Genomic DNA, 19,648 nt, shown 5'->3' on the forward strand with positions numbered 1-19,648 from the left:
ATAACTCTACTCAAATTTCTCTAGTGTTAGCAGGAGTTTCAGGCAGTCTGGGCCAAAATAAATCTAACTTCCTTGATGCAGACAGGCTTCTGTGATAAAAACCTAGTAGTATAAAGTTTCCCATAGGTGTAAAATAGGTATATGATAGTCCCCAATATATAACATAATATATTGGGGAAGTAGCAATTCTATAACAACTTTGTGGTTTTCTCATTCTTACATTCTTGCCTGGGCATCTGCTAGAGGGCACTGTCAGAGACCGGATATTGTGCTAGATCGAATTTTGGCCTGACCTGCGTTAACGACTCTACATTCTTATATTCCTAGGTACCATGGATGGATGATAAACGTTTAATCACTGCTGTATGTTGCCCTTGGACATTCTCCATCTGACATTTTAGTTTTAAAGGTGTGATGTCAATACTTCTGAAAATATTCTCTGAAGCAAGCCTGAAAAGTGAGAAATCTAAATACCATTGTTTGGAATGCTATTTATGAATTCCAGATCACAAAAAAAAAAAAAAAAAAAGACATGCTTTACTTATCTTACAAGCGAGAGGCAGAAGAGGTACCAATCCAGAGTTAAGGCAGAAGTCAAATTTCACAAGGTCATGTATAAAATTTGGTCCTGAACAAGAGCTACAGCTGATGTGTTTGCAGTACAGTCTTTCTCTTATCCTACAATACTAAAAACAAATTGTAGTTGGTTGGCAGAATCTCTAGTTTAAGATGGTATATTGCAAGACAAAATAGACCTGGTTAGGCTGTGTTTTGGAATGGAGGGTGGGTTGGATATTTGAGCCCAACATCTACTCACAGTGTAAGCTGCAGTCCATCCTCAAGTCACAAAATCCAATGTCTTCTCTTATCCTCGAACCCAACCCAACTCATCACACATAACTTGTCAATGCTGTATGTCTTGTGTCAAAGCAGGAATTTGAGAGAAGTGTTAAAACATTAGACAGAATAAATCTGGTTCAAATCTACAAACTGCCAGCATGGTACAGAGTAAGACACACAAAGCTTTCCTTTAACAGCAGAGTTAGGCCAGTATGAAATATGGTGAGGAAGTATTACATTTAGATCACTCTCAGATGTTCAAACTTATTTTCCCCCTAACAATAACAAATTATTATTATTATTATTATTATTATTATTATTATTATTATTCGTAAATGATTAAAACAAGGTGGGAGACAGAACCTTATTAGTCTGAAATACTTGCATCTACACAGGGAGCTGCACAGTCAGAACAGCAAAGATTTAGGTCTAATGATATAGTATTACTGGAAAAACCTTCTGTGTATGCAAGCCCATTGTCTGACTTTGTGTTTCCCCTACCCTTAAACAAAGAATATTCAGCTTGATGTTAGTGAATGGGATGTGCTCCGACACTGCAGAGTGAGAATACACTATTACTTCATGAGAGGGTGATCAGAAAATTCAGACATTTGGGGAGATACAGATAGACCTTTGTAGATTGATTGTAAGTTCAGAACACATAATGTTCCAGTTCGGGCAAACTCAAGAGCACAGAAAGAGTGTTACATGTTGCACACATTAGGCAACCAAGTATAAGGAATCAATTCAAAGCAGCTGTTGAAGACAGAAATTTTAGGGGAGCTATAGGGTGAATTCCTCCATCTCTCTCTCTCTCTCTATATATATATATTTTTTTTTTTGGAAGGGGGAATGCAAAGGAGGAGGGAATGAAAAATTGATACTGCTCTGTGCTCCAGATTAAAGAACAAATATAATTTTATTTCCTTTAATGACTGTACTGGATTCTGAAATTAAACCCAGCGGGTAAAAAGATCCTGTGCAGATTTCAAAAGAGATCATACAGTCTGTCCATGTGCTAAGTCAGGTGCATTTTTTAAGCCCTGCCATGTTCTGTGAAACTGAAAAAGGGTTATCCCTCTAAGCATTCTGCTTTTCAAAGCCATCTATGCCTTTCTACCTACCCCAAGTCAGTGAATATTCCAAAATAAATGTCATTCTATCTTTAAATGTAATTTTCTGGTTCCTCCAACTTTAGAAGGAGAATCCCTGTATACTCTGCATTAAATATTATTAGAACTCAACATACAGACAGCACTCTTTTTTAAACCTCTCAGTAGAGACAGACAACAACAAAAAAAACCAGCCATATAAATAACTGAATATAATCCTCAGTACAGATTTTAAACCAATTGAACTGAGAATAGCTAACCTTCACTCTGAACTCACTCCAGCTGCAGGTTAATGCAGTTAATTGCAGAGCACCTGGTCTAAGCCTCAGGTATATGAATCATCCCCACAGCACACCTTTCAATCTTTTATTCTTATGTAATGCCCTGGGGCAGCTGACAGTGCCTGTTTAAGCTTTGTTCCTAGTGGGTGTGCCAATGCGCTGTCAGAATTCCCTTATTATATGCAAAAGAAAGGCCGTACTTTAAAGCATATGTATGTATCTCCAAGGCTGTGGTTTGAGTATAGACCATCTCCAGCAGCAATACTGACTTAACAAGTACCAACCGTCCCTCCAAAGGAGCCTCTGCTGCATGCTGCTGCTCCCAGGCTCGGTGCACGTTCCACCAGTTACGCCAATACAGCTGTTTGTGGGGTTGTGCTGTGAACTGCACCAGGAAATTGAGTCGTCTTAAAAATCAACTGTAAAAATATTTACAGAATTATAGCACCAAGACGGTGTATAACATTAAGCTAGTATTGCTTCTGGATTCAGCACATTCTCAGACGGTGGCCTGTGAGTGTGGCTACACAAAGCAATATATACGTATACATGCATATACGTATGTGCTTTCATTTGTATGTAAGGTAGAAATATTTTTCAGTGTCTATGTGCACACACATTACTTAGACACTTACACAGTACATCCTTTTAAATCCTTGGCCAGTCCTCTTTTGTTTGATTTTTTTTTTTTTTTTTTTTTTTTTTTAACTCTCCGAGTAAATTGTGTACCTTTACCCACGGAAAGCCTGTTTTTGGACATAGATTTATTTCTAACATCAATAGTAAAATGGCATGCTGAATTAATTTTTTACTTAAATACTATACTGTATATACATATAACATATGTACAACCATGTGAGTTTTATAAATAAATATCTAAGTGCACATGTATAAATAGACATATCTGGCACTGAAATGCCTACAGGGTCTTTTTGGTATGGGTGAGCTACTTGTAGATGCTTGTACATTCTTGCTAGTCTGGGATTGATTATGTTCTGCTTATTAAAGTGGTTTGCAGCTTTAAACTGGTAAATATTATTTAAAAAGGGTGGGACAGTGTTTTGAAAATACTTGGTCACTGCATTATCTTGCACAGACATAACTATGAAAGCACAATCTTATTTATCTTCACGTATACTCATGGCATTACATTTCTTTACATAGGTTTAATGCAATTGTGTCACATGACATGCTTCAGCTATAGGTGATACACAGACAAAGAACATACAAATGAAGATGTAAAGAAGCCTAGTGGAGAAATAGATGTGAAGAGAAGGCAAGTGAGCTGCACTGAACATGTGCTTTACACAGAAAATTAATGATACCCTGCACGAGAATTGTATTATAAGAATGACAGTCTGGAAATTATAAAACTGCCCTCTCTTTGGCAATACTGAATTCTTGTTTCTTTGATGTGTGCAAGCACAGAAGATTAGGTTACTCCTTAAATTACACACAAATAACAATCAGACATTGTCACAACAATCTTGATGTCATCATCTTTTCCATTATGCCATTCCACTACATTGGTTGGCAAACTACCACTCAAATATCAAAGTACACACAATAATTATGATTTCAAGCTACTTATTTTCAGTCTTTGTGATGCTTTTTTTTTTTTTTTTCCTCTTGCTTCATTGAATATCCCCATATATGAGTATGCTGTGAGTGTAAAGTAGTAAATTTCTTATTTCAGAGTATTTGAAGTTTGCTTTGCCCAAGCATCAGTACTGGTGCAAAGCCAAAGGAAGTGTTTTGCTAAACATTGCAAGCCTCCACAAATGGGAATATTCTAAGAAGCTGGGATGCTAGCCTGTTAGACAGAAAAGGCCAAATCTGCTTTCACTGAAACTGATATCAAAACTCCCGCTCACATACAAGGAGTCAGGACTTGGTAGCTTGATAGCTTGAGAGGTCACGTTCAAAGGCAGCTTCTGAGCCTACATGGAGACCACACCTCAAGGGTGAGTGATGGGTCCAAAATTGCTGACCATTCAGCTACCCTTACAGGCTACAGACATATTCTGTTACAAAAAAATAAAAATAAAAATAATAAAAAAATTCTATCTATGATACCTGGCTAGATAGTTATCTTTGGTCTCTCTTAGGAAGACTGGTGACTTTATTATCTTTATCTATGGGTAAGATTTAAATAATCAAAATAATTTCCTTAGCTACACTCTCTCTATCATCAGTCCCAGGGCTTTAATCTAATCAATATTTAGATGAGCTGAGATCATTGCTGTGTATCTTCCCCCTGAATAATCAGTGTTGGCTGACACAACTGGGTGGGATACTTCTGCATCACATATTGTAATGACACAGATGCACATTCTACCTTGAAGTGACAGGAGAATACATATCATAAAAATTATTATTTTAAAAAGTCTACTTGAATTCAGGTATAATTTATCTACCACAAATTAAGATGAACTTATCCTTCTGTAAGGGCCTGAACATGGTCTGTGTATCACTTTAAGCTATTTAAGTGTTGCACGGTGGAAAATTTCACCACGAGAACTGGTACCCCTCTTATATTGTCTGTAAAATGGGATATATTAAAAACTCAGCAGTGATTCAAAGTCCATGATATTAATGGAAAGTTGTTCCAGCAACCCTAATTTTGTCTATTATTGATTCTAGAATAAATATAATGTTTTAATGTTTTCACTGTCCTTGGCCTTAGCCTTATTAATAATTCAACTGGAAATTCAACTAGATGATTTTTTTTTTTTTTTGGAGTAAATACAGTTTTATCATTAATCTGGTTATTTACTTCCCATTTGGCTTTTCCATATTAAATTAGTTAAATAATATAATTACCATAATTTTGCTATTTCTACTGTTCCCCGGTATTCCTGCAGAATCTTTCTTCCAATTCTAGTGCAAGTGTTTATAAATAATGCTCTGTCAAATGTAAAGGAGAGAACAGACATATCCCTTTTTGACTATTATGATGAATGCTTGCTGCCACAGGTCATAAACTTTACAGCATTTATTCCAAACAAAGGGCTGTTATTATCTAGAGGGGTTATCTGTAAAAGGGGAAAGGAAAGAGGAATGTGGGCTCTTGTTTCCATAGTTCAGTTTTATTTTATTACTATTCAGTTGATCTCACAGGTTTTTTTTTTGTTTTTTTTTTGTTTTGTTTTGTTTTTTTTAAATGAGGGGAAACAAAAAGCATGGAGTTCATTTTGTTTAGCTTCTAATCTCTTGCCAAATTAATAGGCTAGAAGGATTTTATACTGACAAAATATAGGCTAAGTTGTAGCAGTTCTGACTCGTCAGTTGCTCTCCAGTGTCCCTTCCAAAGTAGCTTACTTAGCCAAGGAAAGTTCTGCTCCACAGAGTACCTATTAATCTTTTTTATTAGTGGAGATACTTCTTTGAGTCTCAGATCTCACTGCCTTATGAAATGGTAGCACAGGAGGAACCCACGCAAGTTTATGGGCTAGGGCAAGTAATCAATCAAGACAAACAACAATGCCATGCAGGCAAGATTTAATAAGGAGAATGAATGGAACCAGCTAAGCCCACAGGGACAGATGAACCTACTTCTCATTTTCTGTTTATTAAAAGCATTCATATCAATTTGTCATGTGGAAGCATTTAGTTCATTCAAGCACAAGTGTAATTTAAAAATCCTATTAATAATACTTCAAAATACAGACTGTCAAAGTCTTTAAACACAGGTGATAAGGAAACTAAAGTGGCAGCTTAAGGTATCTAATTCCAATCTCAGTGCAAGATTCACAAAACAATGGGTCAAACTCACTTTTCCTGCAACTCCTCTGAAGTTAACATAGTTTCAAAAGGCATGAATCTAAATTCTTATCCATTTGCTGCCCTCCATTTGCTGTGCAGCTATGAACTTCTCTGAAGCTGTTAATTTCTTTCCATCAGTTTTCTGAGATTTATCTTTCCATTCGCTCCAACCCAGATGGAGATGTGGACTGAATTCAAGAAATTTGTAAGAGGTCCTGAAGAATTCAAAAACTTTTTTTTTTTTTTTTTCTCAAAAATCAGAAGCATCGTGGAAGCTTTTCCATCACTGAGACCAAAAGATACTCATTTTGGCTAAAAGGTACCTGCTGTGTTTTGCACACTCATGCAGGTCTCCTTGTTTATGATACAGAAAGGAGCCAAAACCAAAACTTTCTTCACTGAACAGAACAAAAAGTCAGGCCAAGTCAGACCATTAACAGTTGTGTTTATTGCTCTTTGCAAGACATTTAATGGCAAAATTTATTTAAAAAAAAAAAAAAAAAAAAAAGTAGATTTCTGTGGAAGTAAATTTCTAACCCCATAACCCTGTTTCTCTGCATCAGTCCTTGTGCAAACATCTATATTTTTATGCATTAGAAAGGTCATGTTTGACTCAGTGCTCTCCTTGCCTCTGAAATAAGTTGTGCTTCTTATTCAAAGCCTGCAGAAATGATAGTCCATTCACTTACCTGAACTACCTGTAATTTAGACCTTATATATCAGTTTAAGAATATAACAAATGTCTGTTTGTGCACTTTGGAAATGTAATTTCTATAAATTGGGTGGAGATGCAAAACAGAAATCTTCCTGGTGTGGCCTTGGCTTTGCCTTGCCTTCTTACATTCATCACCAATAAGTCAGACTCAGCCCTGGCATAACATGCATCTTCACATATATAATTAGTATCACACCTACAGGCTCTGCTTCTTTTAAATAATCCTTTGATGAATGCCAGAGATATTAAGCATACTATTAGGAGATGGTGCTTAGAAGAGGCAAAAAATGGTATGCTTCCTGACTGCTTTGTTCTTTTGAATTATTGCACAATAGAAAAGGGAAAACAAAACAAAACACTTTTCTCTCTTCGAAAAGAATACACAAATTGCTGTTACAGATCTGGCTGACCTGTTTGAGGTTTAAGTAGTTACTAATAATCTAAGGCAGGAAGGAGAGGAAAGGTAATCTCAAACCCTCAAAATATTCAATAAACTCATGGTTCAGGAACAGCTCAGTACATGACAGCCTATAAACCTCAAGGCTAGGAACTGAAACAACAGCTCGGTATGAAGTGACCAGAACAGAATTCCCCCCATAAACTAAGAGATTACAGTACCTGGTAAAGTTTTATAGCCCTAACAAGATCTTTAACAAATTAAAGCCACTGGAACTATGACTTTGTTCTCTCTTTTCAAGCTGCCCACCTTCCCATTCCTATCCAGCAATGTTAAAGTTAGAAGGATGGTTTTAACTCAGGTCCCAGAATGGTACAAAGCTTGTTATTCATGCCATAAACCTTTCAAAGAAGAATTCATATTTATTGGAGTTGTATAGTTGTCATAGAAGCTCCACAAAAGTAAAGACTTCTGTCATTTTTGTGTCTTTGTTATAATTGACTAAATCTATTGGAATATATTCATAACAGAGGAAAGACTGGGATCCCTGCGCCTGCATTTATATTTATATTATTTTTATAGCAACAAGAACTAGATAAGGCAAAGAAATAAGATACTTGATCATCATCTCCTTTGATCAGTTCCTCCTTTCCCCACCACTTTTGCCGTACATACCATAAAGATATTTGGGTTCATAACCAGATTTCCTCGAACTCAGTTGCAAGAATACAACACCAAAATTTACCCAACAGGGTACAGGGAGTTGCTATAATCTGAGGCTTTGCTGTAGGATTATTTTTGTGACTGTGGCAATAGCAGTACCTCATTTAATGGCAAAATTATGGTCTGCAAATTGTTGAGCAGAGAAGTTACCTTGTGTTGCTTTTCTGCCCAGTAAACAGATAGAGCCAAAATGTAGTGTGAGCATGAGAGCGGAACAGAAGTACTGCAAATGCTTCCTCAACAAAGTGAAGTGGACTTTTCACGTACAAAACAAACAATCAAACAACAACAACAAAAAACTGAATCAGAGCAAAACTACACCAGCTCTCAGTCAGCACAGAATACAGGTTCTATCTGCTTTTGCTTCCCTGGCTACGTGGTGTCTCTGAAGTACTTCCCTTGGTGCTGTCAATGCCCAGTCATTTTATTTTTTTTATTTTTTTTTTTTTCTCTAAGAACCTTCTGTTTTGTGTGGACTTTCACTCCCTAAATCCCAGTCAAACAAACATGCCCACCAGAACGCAGGCAATAGTCCAAAGAAGTTCCTTCACATACAGATCTGAGAAAGACAGAGCTTCATTTTCAGTTTAAGAAAATCACATTCCATAAACTCCCTTCTGTTCTCTTTGGGATTGTTCGTGGTTTTAGCATGAGTTAAGTAGCAAATTGGTACCAAGACTTTGCATACATAAAAGAAAGGAAAAGTGCTTCGTACATATAATATGATGTAAATCATTTCAGTGAGAAGAAAGAAAATGCTGGGAAAATTCTTGCCTATTACATGTATGGATTTAGTGCTACATGATTTGCCTTTTGAATTTGTAGTCAAGTCTGGCATGTGCCTTTCTATTGCTTACACAGGAGCCTAAGAGTCAAACAGAAATCCTGAGGATGTTGCACTTGAAATCAGATCCGCATTTGTTAGGAAGCTTTCATGGTCCAGGTGTAAAATCTCCAATAAACAGAAGACATAACTCAGAGAAAACCACCTCCCAGTCTGACAGGCTGCTAACCGCAAGGCCACCAAGTACAAAGCAGCAGTTTCTGACAAAAAGACACATGGTATTCTTAACTGACACCCATAAAACTAAACTTAGTCAAAACGCATTCTTCACCAAGGCTTAGAGCTGTGTTTACTGCACACTTTGAATAAAAATCCCCAGAGAAGAAATGTGAAGTTCCAGTTGCTGAGGCTAAACTTGGAAATTACATTCCTATAATAGTCTCACTGCAGGTTTAAATCTAATTTAATGCACTTTGAAAGGCTCTTCGCTGACTTTAGTGATTATTCTCCAAAAAGTAAAACAAGCTTTTACCCCCCCCAAAAATACAAAAAACAATATTCAGGACCAGAATTTCAGAACTTTTTAAGGTGATGCTACTTATTAAAACCGGAAGATTGACGAACAGGTTTACTAGAATATCCAGTGAAAGACTACACAACTAGATCACTTCCACTTAGTTGAACATTTTATCATGAACACTAGGAAAACACACCTTCTAATGATGAGTTGTTTTCACATTTTCCATAATACATCCCAACCATTAATAGCATTTTACTTCGAGATGCTGAATCTCTTATGTAATGTCTTGTTCTACACTATAGCTGTATTTCCTAGAGTGCAATGTTTTGCATTTCCCAATTTCTAAATTTAACAGACTTTCTTTCTAAGAGAAATTCAACATACATTTATCAACAATGATGGAATCTTTTGCCTCCAGTTGTCCCTAATTCCTTTTACAAAACCGTTTCTTTGATTGCTGCATTAAGGGCCTCATCTGCCAAACAGAATGTTTGTATTTCCAGTGAAACTTTTATTGTGATGCTGGAAAGTGTAATAGAAAATCGAAACTGAAAAAAGGAAAAGAAGCCAGAAGAACTTGGGAAGGAAAAAAGTAGGGGCTCCCAACTGCCAGTGTTGCACAGCGCACACAACTCTAGGGACTGACTCCTCTTTACTATGTGATGGGCTTTTCTAAAATCTGCTCTCTGCTCTAAGTCAAATCCTCTCCCCTGACTTTACAAGGCTTTGGATCAGTCTGTTAGCAGAGATGTGCTCTCAGTAAATACATTTCTACGCCAAACAATCTTCATAACGTGACAGTGAGTAATACAATATTCTGATCTTGAAGATAATAGCTGTCATAACCAGACATTTCTTCTCTATCTAGCCCAAAAATCTATTTTGGTACTGTAAGTCTGCAACACCTGAAATGGAGCACACATTTGCACAGCACACTGTGTGGAAAGCATACATGCTTTTACATTCAAGTTCAAATTACAAGCAGTTAATGAACAATGTGTTAATGCATGGCAGTTACTGATTACAGAGTTTAAGAGTTGAGTCTGGTGGCTTATAATCACAGTTTATTCACATCTGTAGGAAATCTATTTTTTGGTTGGCTCTCCCCTGTGATTTCCAAGGTCTGAAACAAAAGTGCTGGGTGGCGCACTGTCTTGACAACTCAGCAAAAATACAACCTCTGCAAGACATGGCATAACCTTCTGATACACTTCCACATATAGCTACAAAAAGGGAGGCTATGGTTATATTAGGGAGGTGTATTGAGATGACCAAGCTATCACCTCTAGCACGAATCCATTAAGCTAAATCAAGAACTGAAGCATTATACAGTCATAACTGGTATCTGGAGATAATATGCCCTTGGTTCCTAGCATATGCTGTACAAGGCCCAAGATGTGCTTGGCTTCCACTGAATAGGTGACATGGCAAAGGCACATCATCTATATCGAAACAGAAGACTGATGTAGTTCAGACCCACGTATAAACATCTTGCCACTGTTAAGCTAAATTCAAATGTGATAGCAGTATAAGGTTTTATAACATTAAGAAAAAGTATTCTTTTTCTTACAAATTCCCCTGATACCAAATTTGGTGAAGTAAAAAGTGGGGAGGTGAAGCAGTGTGCCAGTAAAAGTTTGTTTTCTTCTGCCAAGGAAACTGCTGTTTTCAAGGCAGATTCAATTAAAGTCAATGGATGTTACCTTGAGGAGCTACTTTGTTTACATTTCAAAGGCCCAGTCCTCTTGTTAGACTGATACTGTTTCATGCAGCTCCTTAATGAAAAGCATTTGTTTGGGATTATACCTCAACAGCAAATTAGATTCTCCCAAGACAGTTTGACTATGTGAGAAAGCCTTTGTGACTGCCCAGACTTCTGTGGTGTCATTAAGATAATGACCCTCACATCTGCTCTTTCAAATGCTGTTCTCAAGGAAAACACAAAATAATAATAATAATAATAATAATAAGTCAGATCTATTACAAATTTAGAGGGTTTACCATCTTAATTGAATTTAGATATTTTATTTTACTCATAAATTGCTGAACTGAAATTGAAATATATTACAACAGTGAACATTTTGAAAGATTCTCTTACCCACCAACTTTAACCAAGATCCCTTTTGGACTGTGATGGTGTCTGATTATAGCAAGCAGCAGTGGCAGCTTTTTTAAGAGAGATGCTCTTGCAAGGATTGTCACTACACTGAGAGATGAAAATGATGGAAAAGTGGCAGGGAAAAATGAATGCAACCATGTTAGATATTTCCTGCTTCTTGCTTTCTCTTGTACTGCCATTGAAAAAAAGGTCCCTCTCTGCCTCTACTATTTCCACTACCAATGCCTAGAAATAAAAGTCTACCTTTAAGTTACAAGCCAAGAATCTTTGTGATAAGAAATCACAGAGAAAGCTACATGAACTCCACTTTGTATGACAAGCATAATCTGCTAAAATGTAAAATGGTTGTGAAATGGTTATGTATATATGGAAGCTACTGAGAAAATGTTTTAATGCCCATGACTTCAGTGCCCATTACTTCAATGGCTAGCATATGTTACAAAAAAAAAAAAAACAACAACTATAATTTACATGCTGAAAGATCTCTGCAGTGAATTGTATTCTGAAGTATATGCCAATCATAAATCCCTTCATGTTGAAGTGGCAGGATAAAATCTAAAAGCCTTCTCATCTTGCGTGTTATTCCTGGTATGTTATTGAATACATGTTTTAAGAGCTCCCTAAATGAAACATGGAAGATTCACCCCAATACAACAAATATATTTAGAAGAAGAAAATGTCATAATTAAGATTTTGTTTATATTCAAACCTCAAAATCACTTCAGTCTTGTTTGTTACCAACAGAAAATGAACATGTGTGAGTCATGTGGCAACTTTACAGTCAGTCCCTGGGCCTGCTAAACAACGTAATTTTCAGTTTGTCAGAGAATGCTAGAAACACTGTATATTCAACCAGAAGAGCTTGAATGACAAGTGACTCATATTAGAAATTCCTTGTGTTCAATCAGCTACCCTTGATGTGAGATAAAGAGAGTTGATGAAAACAGACAGAACCCAGTTTCAATCTTCTCTTGGGAAGAATGAAGACCTTTTTTACATAGGGACAAATTCATTCCTAGCATACGGATTTTTACTTCAGTGGAATTATACCAAGGATGAAAACAGGTCATCTTGTTTTGTACCACATGATTCACATCAATGACAAAATAAACCAAGTCTCAAAGGAGAGGTGATAAAAAGTCAGCAGTCATGCTTCCTTGTGATTTCTTTTAAGCTATAAAACCTTCTAATGCGTAGTTTTAAATATATTAGTTTGATTTATCATTGGCTTATACAACACTCAGTGCAATGACAATTAAAAGCTTTTCATGCAAAATAAAAAATAAAACCATACAGATCCAGCAGAGCATGTGTCATAGCCCTCACAAAGAAATCACCTGCCTATATGTATCGAAATTGAAGGAAGGGAGGGAGGAAGGAAGGAAGGACAGACAAAGGATTTCTAATTATTCTGAATATCTCCACTTTTGTGTGCTTAATTTGTGATGCTTTAATGACTTGTGATTCTCAAGAAAAAAAAAAAAAAAAAAAAAAAAAAAGTGAAAATGCTGGATGCCTGTTTGCTGAGGCATATCAAGATGGTTTATAGGAATATTCAAGGAGAGCAAACATAGTTGATTATTTTATGATCCCAACCTGGTCTGAACTATAGGTTTTGTAACTGGAACATCGCTTTTGCACTATTCCAAATATATATATGTACATAATATTATATATTCATACATAACATTCTATAGTACTGGTTGCAAATGCTGCAGTGACACTGTCATGCAGGGTCAGCTACAATGTTTTGATCATCCTTTTATTTGGTGATTTTACGACAGTTTTAAGTGGCTGAGAACCACACTGAGGTGACTCAATTGTACCATTACCCATGAACAGCAACTACCTGTTAACAACCTGTAACTACCCCTGAATGGTGTAAACAGGAAGCCTGGTGGTGGAAATTCATTTTGAGGATTTCCACTGCTCTTGCAGCTAATGCTTCAATGATCCTGGGTCACAAGTAGAGACAGAAATTAAATTAAAAATCTGCATGAAATGCCAGTTTGGAGTTTAAACTGTTGCTGGACCAGAATAGATATTTTCAGCAGTTCTTAAAGAGTTTTTGTCATTATGTTCAACAGAACTATATGCAATGTATTGCAGCATTTTTATTTTAATTTACTTACATCATATTAAACTCCCAGTAATATGCCTTACCTAATGCATAATGATTCATTTTTACGATTAAAATATAATCTCTACTAAGTATTAACAACACTATGTAACTGAAAATGATCCTTCAACCTCAAAAGTAATTCCCTCCAAACTAAGGTAAGTAGTAAGCTATTCTTATAGTTATTGTGTATCTAATAGAAAGATTTCATTCTACATTGAAGATTGGCTATCAAAGTGGTCCCTGGGACAGTCAGAATTTTGAAATGTGAAGAGAGAGAACTAGAGCTAATATGGCATAACATGTTCAGAAAAAGTTTCACAGAATGGGGAAGTAGTTTCACATCCAGTCCAGACCCAAAACTAGTAGATTTGATCATGATTCCTTTGTCTATATACAAAATACACTCCAACCACTTCTAAAGTGCATCTTGGTTTCTTGATCATGACTTAAAATGCAAGTAGCACAGCTTCTTCCCAGCATTGACACCTGGGTTCCTCCTTAAGGTCATGTGGTGAGAGGGCAGCAAGTGCCCTAATGCTGCCAAGCATCTGAGGGGCTGGGACATGGCTGGAGTGCTTTGTTGTAAAAAAGTGCTCAATTAATTAATTTTAAACTTCTCCCTATTTGCTGAAAGCTAGACAGTTGTCAGGAGATAGTTCAGGAATCCAAACTCCAAAGCTTGGTTTCTAGAAAAACTGGCAATGATTACTTTACTTCCAAAGAACACATACTTTTTTTTTTTTTTTTCTTAGCTAACAAACCTCTTTCTATTATCCATCAATCAATTAATAGGAGAGTGTAATATTACTTACAACTTTACACTAATATTTATATTACAAAACCACTAGAACTTAAAATCTTCAACCCTATGTTGATGGACATACCCCTGCAGAAGGATCAGGATGTTAATTGGAATAAGGAGTCAGATTATTTTTCTTATCCATGGATATCACTAAAGTTATTTTTCAGACAGCAAAATAAATCTTCTAAATTATGCAACAATTGTATTGCCTTCTGCACAGACTACCCAACACAAGCCAATTAATTTCACGCACACAAAATGAGTTAATAAAAATTAAAAAGTACAAAATACTTCAAAATCTTTTCCAGCTTCCTTGCCAGACACGTTCCCTTCTTTCTGTCCCCTGTAATGTAGTTTGCCACTGCCACAAAACAGAATTGTACTTATTTTGCTCAGAAGCCTGGAGTCAGTTAAGTACATTTAGATCCTTCTCCAAGTACTGTGTTTTGGGGTTCAGCAATCACACTGAGATCTGTTCAAAGGCCTTGGCATTTATGTTCATTTAACTGACTTTGAGCAGGAGTGTTAGTGACCTAAAGCAAACAAGAGAACCCATTTTCTGCTGTACGTTTCAGGCAGTTTGCTATGGCCTATAGAACAGGACAAACTCTGTCAATAATCATATTGGATTTTACTGAAAAGCAATCTCTATATAAACAACAGAACAAATCAAATGAAAACACAGTAATCTGAACAAATGTTTTCAGTACTAGAAAGTGTAAGGTGAGCAAATTGCTGCCCTAAGGACAAGGTGAAAATCCCTAGCCCTCCTCTCCAAAGCAAACAAATAGTAGTGAAATGTAATTTGATGCCCATTTCCACCAAGGGAAAATATTTTGTCAGCCACCTTTTTCTTGAGGTTGTCTTAACATTGTTTTCTTGTAACCTGATACTAACAAGCAGTCTCAGCAACAAACTTAATGACTCCCAGGGGAAGGACTTGACCAGCAAGAGTACTAACAAGACTGAACTATTCTGTACACTTTAGCGCTTGCCTTGACCGAAGATTCTCAGACACTTTAATAAATACTAAGTTAGATATTTTTTACTGCTCTTTGGCCAAGGTGCTTATTTTACACATAAATAAAATGTATTTTTCAAAAGCATCACTTTCATAAAGAGCAACATGCTCACAGTCTTTAGGAACTCTGCTCAAGCTAGAGGTTTTCATTGCTTCTGAAGACGTTTCACCCCAGATACCACAAATTTGAAAGCACCAAGAACTGAGGGACTTTAAAAAAGCTTGACACGTGATACATTGAAAATCACATATAAATCAATACTAGAATTGTAAACAGTTTATGGAAATTTAAAAATTTTGTACTTTGCACAATCCTCAGTGACCAACTGAAGGATTGCAAATTTATATATTGAGGGTTGACTATGACATGGATTTATTTTTAAGTGTTTTACAAACAAACCACCACCAAAGCTTGTATCAAAGTTACTTTTTTTTTATGCTTTGATTAAGAAACTATTTCAATTTGATTTCAGAGTTTCTTTATAGCATTTGAGCGACAAGCAATCCTTTACATTATTAATAAATGTTTTGAATTTAAAGTCTTTAAACCAAAAAGGTTTTGGGAGGAGCTTTGAAAAACCTAGAAATAAAGCAACTCACCATAACACTTACAAGATAAAGCTTTTCTTCACACTGAACTTTGGCTTAATATATCACAGTCATCATTTTAATCAAAAATTCTATCTAGTGTAGAAATAAATGCTAAGGATGATGAGTGGAGGAGCTCTGTCTTTATAAAAATCCCATCAAATAAGAAAGAAAGGTGAAATTTATTAACATGTTCTGGGAACTATGACTTCATCTCCTCAGAACAACATTCAATTCTGTACAGCGGGTAACTCCATAGCTCATGCACTGAATAGTGGAAAGGAGCCGTAAACTTCAGCCTAAGAAGCCCCTGCCTTGATTCATCACTGAGAGCAGCCTATCTTCCTCCAGTGATTATGGAAGTAGCAGGGGAATTCATGTCTTCCAAAAATTAACCCTTTAAAAATAGCCACTTAAGAAACTAGTCCAATATTCATGGTACCAGGTGAAAAGCTCTTCTGTATTGTACAGAAGCAAATTCCTGTACAAAGGCTGAGCAATGATGCACCTGGCTCTAGGGAATTACTCTAGATATGTTGCTTTTTAGTTCCATTGATCTTAATTCCTTTACTCATTAAATAGACAGGCTTAGTGCAGGGAAAAGTTTGATTTTTCCCCTAGGTCCCAAAGCAGCAATAGATCTACTGCTGTGGCCTCTGAACACAGCTCAAAATCCAAGTGGCCACCCTGGTTCAGAGTAAAGGAAAGGTTCTTCTAGCCCAGCATCCTGTTCAGCACTGTGTAAGCAGATCTCCCTAGGCACAGCCAACAGATTTCATGGGATTTCATACTTGATACAAGCACACACCCAAGTACATACACTTATAATGAACTGAGGTGTTTAAGTATCATGGAGAGGAGATTTTAAATAACTGTAATGACCTAAAATACAGAGATTATGGCATTCATCAAGCAAACAATGAACTTTGGAAGAGGACAATATTTTCCAAAATTTCTACTTGAAAAATAACTGCAGGCTGTCATTCAGGTATAGTTTCATCCTGAAACTTCTAACATACATGCTGCAAAGTTTGTAAGTTATTTGCATACCAGCAGACATGTGAGTAGCAGCCAAATGTCACAGTCCATTGCAGTCAGAGTCTTTCACAATGATTATAAACAGCAGTCAAGTTTCTTGATTTCACTTGAGCTGTGCATACCAGCAGCAGCAGCATTCATGTTAGAACCATTGCTCATTTAGGTGGCATTTGACATACAGGAAATTTACATTTCTGTGACACTAAATCTCTGTGTATAGTAATATACTAGAAAGGATTTCGTTGTACATTTAATCTCATCATAAATTGACAGGAACCCATGAATTAAAGAGACCTCTCTACTCCTTTTCTCATGATAACTCTCTTAATAGTTACAAAGTATTTCACCTTTCATAACGTAAGGGTTTTTAAAAATACATTTTAACTTAAAAGAGCTTTAGTGTTTATGCAGGGTTTATACAGATTGATCTGCAGTTACCTATCTAGAGTTCTTTGCCTTGATGAGAGATATTTGAAGTGGTCCTTACTGTATTCTGATGCTTCACGCATTGCATAAAGAGCTACTTCTGAAAAAGCCCATGATATACTGGGTAAAACATCAAGAGCAATTAAATTTAGCAAAATTATTCAAAAGAGGCCCAAGATCAAATAAACATTGCTTTTCCACAGCAGAGGGGAACACTCTTCTACTTTTTGCCTAACAACAAGGTACTGACAGCAGTGTTTCAAGCAGGATGGGGCCAGACTTTGATCTCAGCAGGGGGGCTTGTGTTAACCACAACTGCAAGCTGTCTTAAAACCCACAGGTCAAGCAGGTATTTTTAGTTTTATTTTGAAGATGTAGAAAGATACCTTCTCTCATTTCAACAGCAGGTCTATTTACTTTGGGGCGGGAAAGGAGGGGGAGCTGCAGACAGATATATTGTTGAGATAAATCAAAATAAAACTGAGACATTCAATATCTATCCATTAAGTAATAACAGAATACTTCCAGTGTGACAGAATCCCTCCCATTCATTTTAATGGTTAATATCTTTCATAAGAATTACTAGGTAAAAATTACAGAATAACATTCCACAGCAGTGGTCTTACATTAACACTCTAAATTATAACTTTCTGGGCAATTATTGGAGATCAATTTATTTAAAGAAATAAATCAGATTAATTCAAAATTTTAAATACTGTCAGAGTGGAATCAAGGTATTTTGTTTAATCCAGCAAAACATTAAAGAAAAAAAATGTGAATGGAAACACACCAGTTCTTGGAAGTATCAGACTAGACCATTACTGTAGATAAGTATGATTCCGGGTTATTAAGGCAGCCCCAAGCAACACTTGATCCCACTGCCCTAAGCAGTAGTGGGCAGCTCCTGTTCTTTCTGCTGCATAGTCTGTACTACTTAAGTGTATTTCCTTGTGTGATGCAGCAGATACCAAGGTTTTCAAGGTTACTGATTGTGTCAATTTACAGGAAATTAGCCAGAAGGAAATACAAAAGAAAAAAAAAGAGAGAAAAGGGATAGAACAGTAGGAAGGCAGGAGAGGTGTCTGAAGCTAAGGTGACTAAATACTGAAGGAGAAAAGATGGGCTGGGGACTGCTCAAACAGCCACCACCAGAGAGATGAAATGACAGAAGAAATCTTTCAGAATATTCAAAGGTCCCTGCAGCACAGACTGGCTGGACTATATCCTTGTCTTCTGTCTGTACTTTTACCCTAAGGTCAAGTAGCAGTGGGAGAGAGCGAGAAGCACCACCTGTCCTCAGTTTTTCTTGCAAAGGTCTAGATGCAAAATGAAAAGTTGTACTGGAAATAGCCTGCATGTGGTTATAGCCTTAAGCCTGCAAAACTTGCACACATGAGTTTCCCACCGACTTGGATGGGAATTTTGTGCATAATCATTTCAGCGTCTGACCACAAAAGCCATAATTGGAATTAAAACATCAACTGAACTGTTAAATATCCAGAACCTTGGCACCAAGATAATATGGTTTAACTTTAGTTGGAATACATGACATTTACGTCTATATATTATCTTATATGATCCTGGGCATTTTAGTAGATTTTCATTTACTGCACAGAAAGAATAAATTAAAAGTTGCCCTATATGGTGCTAATAAGGATATTACAAACCCATACTTTAAATCTTAAAGCAGTTTGCCCCCCCCCACCCACTCACCCATTTATTCTTAAAAGTAGAGTGCAAACCACATCTTTTTCATTGTATTTATTATAAAAGCTTGCTTTCCTTAATGTTTGATCTGCTTATAAAAGGAAAAAAATGTTTTGTTTGTAAGCCTCAACCTTTGGCATCCAACAAAGTGACTAAATTTTCTACAAATAATTTCAGTTGCTCTTTTGTTTACCAATGTGCTTGTTTCCCATAATCCCCCTGGGAAGATATATCCTTGTGCAGATGTTCAATGTTATAATTGGGCCACATTCAGCAGAAATGTCATCAGTGACACAACACTTTAACAATAAAAGAAAATGAAGTAGGCATCACAGGGGACTCCCATTTCAAAGCAAACCTTCAAGGATCTGAGTGGGAAGCATGTTTTCCATATTACAAGTTCTCATTTAAATTACAAAAGTGCATTAACATTTATTTCCTGAACAGATGAGTTTATCACTAGTTTAGTAATGAGTATCAATGGCAACTGAAATTACAGTTCCTTTCATACTGAGCTTCTTTTTATAAGTGCCTTGCTTTACTTCCATCCTCTTACAGATTTCTTTTATTCTGACCATAACATCCAACATTTTGCATAAATATAAATTCTCATTTTATCAGAAATATATGCTGCAATAACACATGCTTTGGCAGAACAGCATGAACAAGCTTTTTCAGTTTGGACTTG

General features: G+C 36.4%; 1 long non-coding RNA gene across 1 annotated transcript in view; it reads right to left on the minus strand.

Annotated features, from left to right (window-relative positions):
- LOC118174991 overlaps nucleotides 1-19,648 on the minus strand; it is a 99,400-nt gene that overhangs the window by 65,188 nt on the left and 14,564 nt on the right. The gene's annotated exons all lie outside the window — the stretch shown is intronic.

Source organism: Oxyura jamaicensis, chromosome 15 (genome assembly GCF_011077185.1).
Source record: "Oxyura jamaicensis isolate SHBP4307 breed ruddy duck chromosome 15, BPBGC_Ojam_1.0, whole genome shotgun sequence".
Lineage (NCBI taxonomy): Eukaryota > Metazoa > Chordata > Aves > Anseriformes > Anatidae > Oxyura > Oxyura jamaicensis.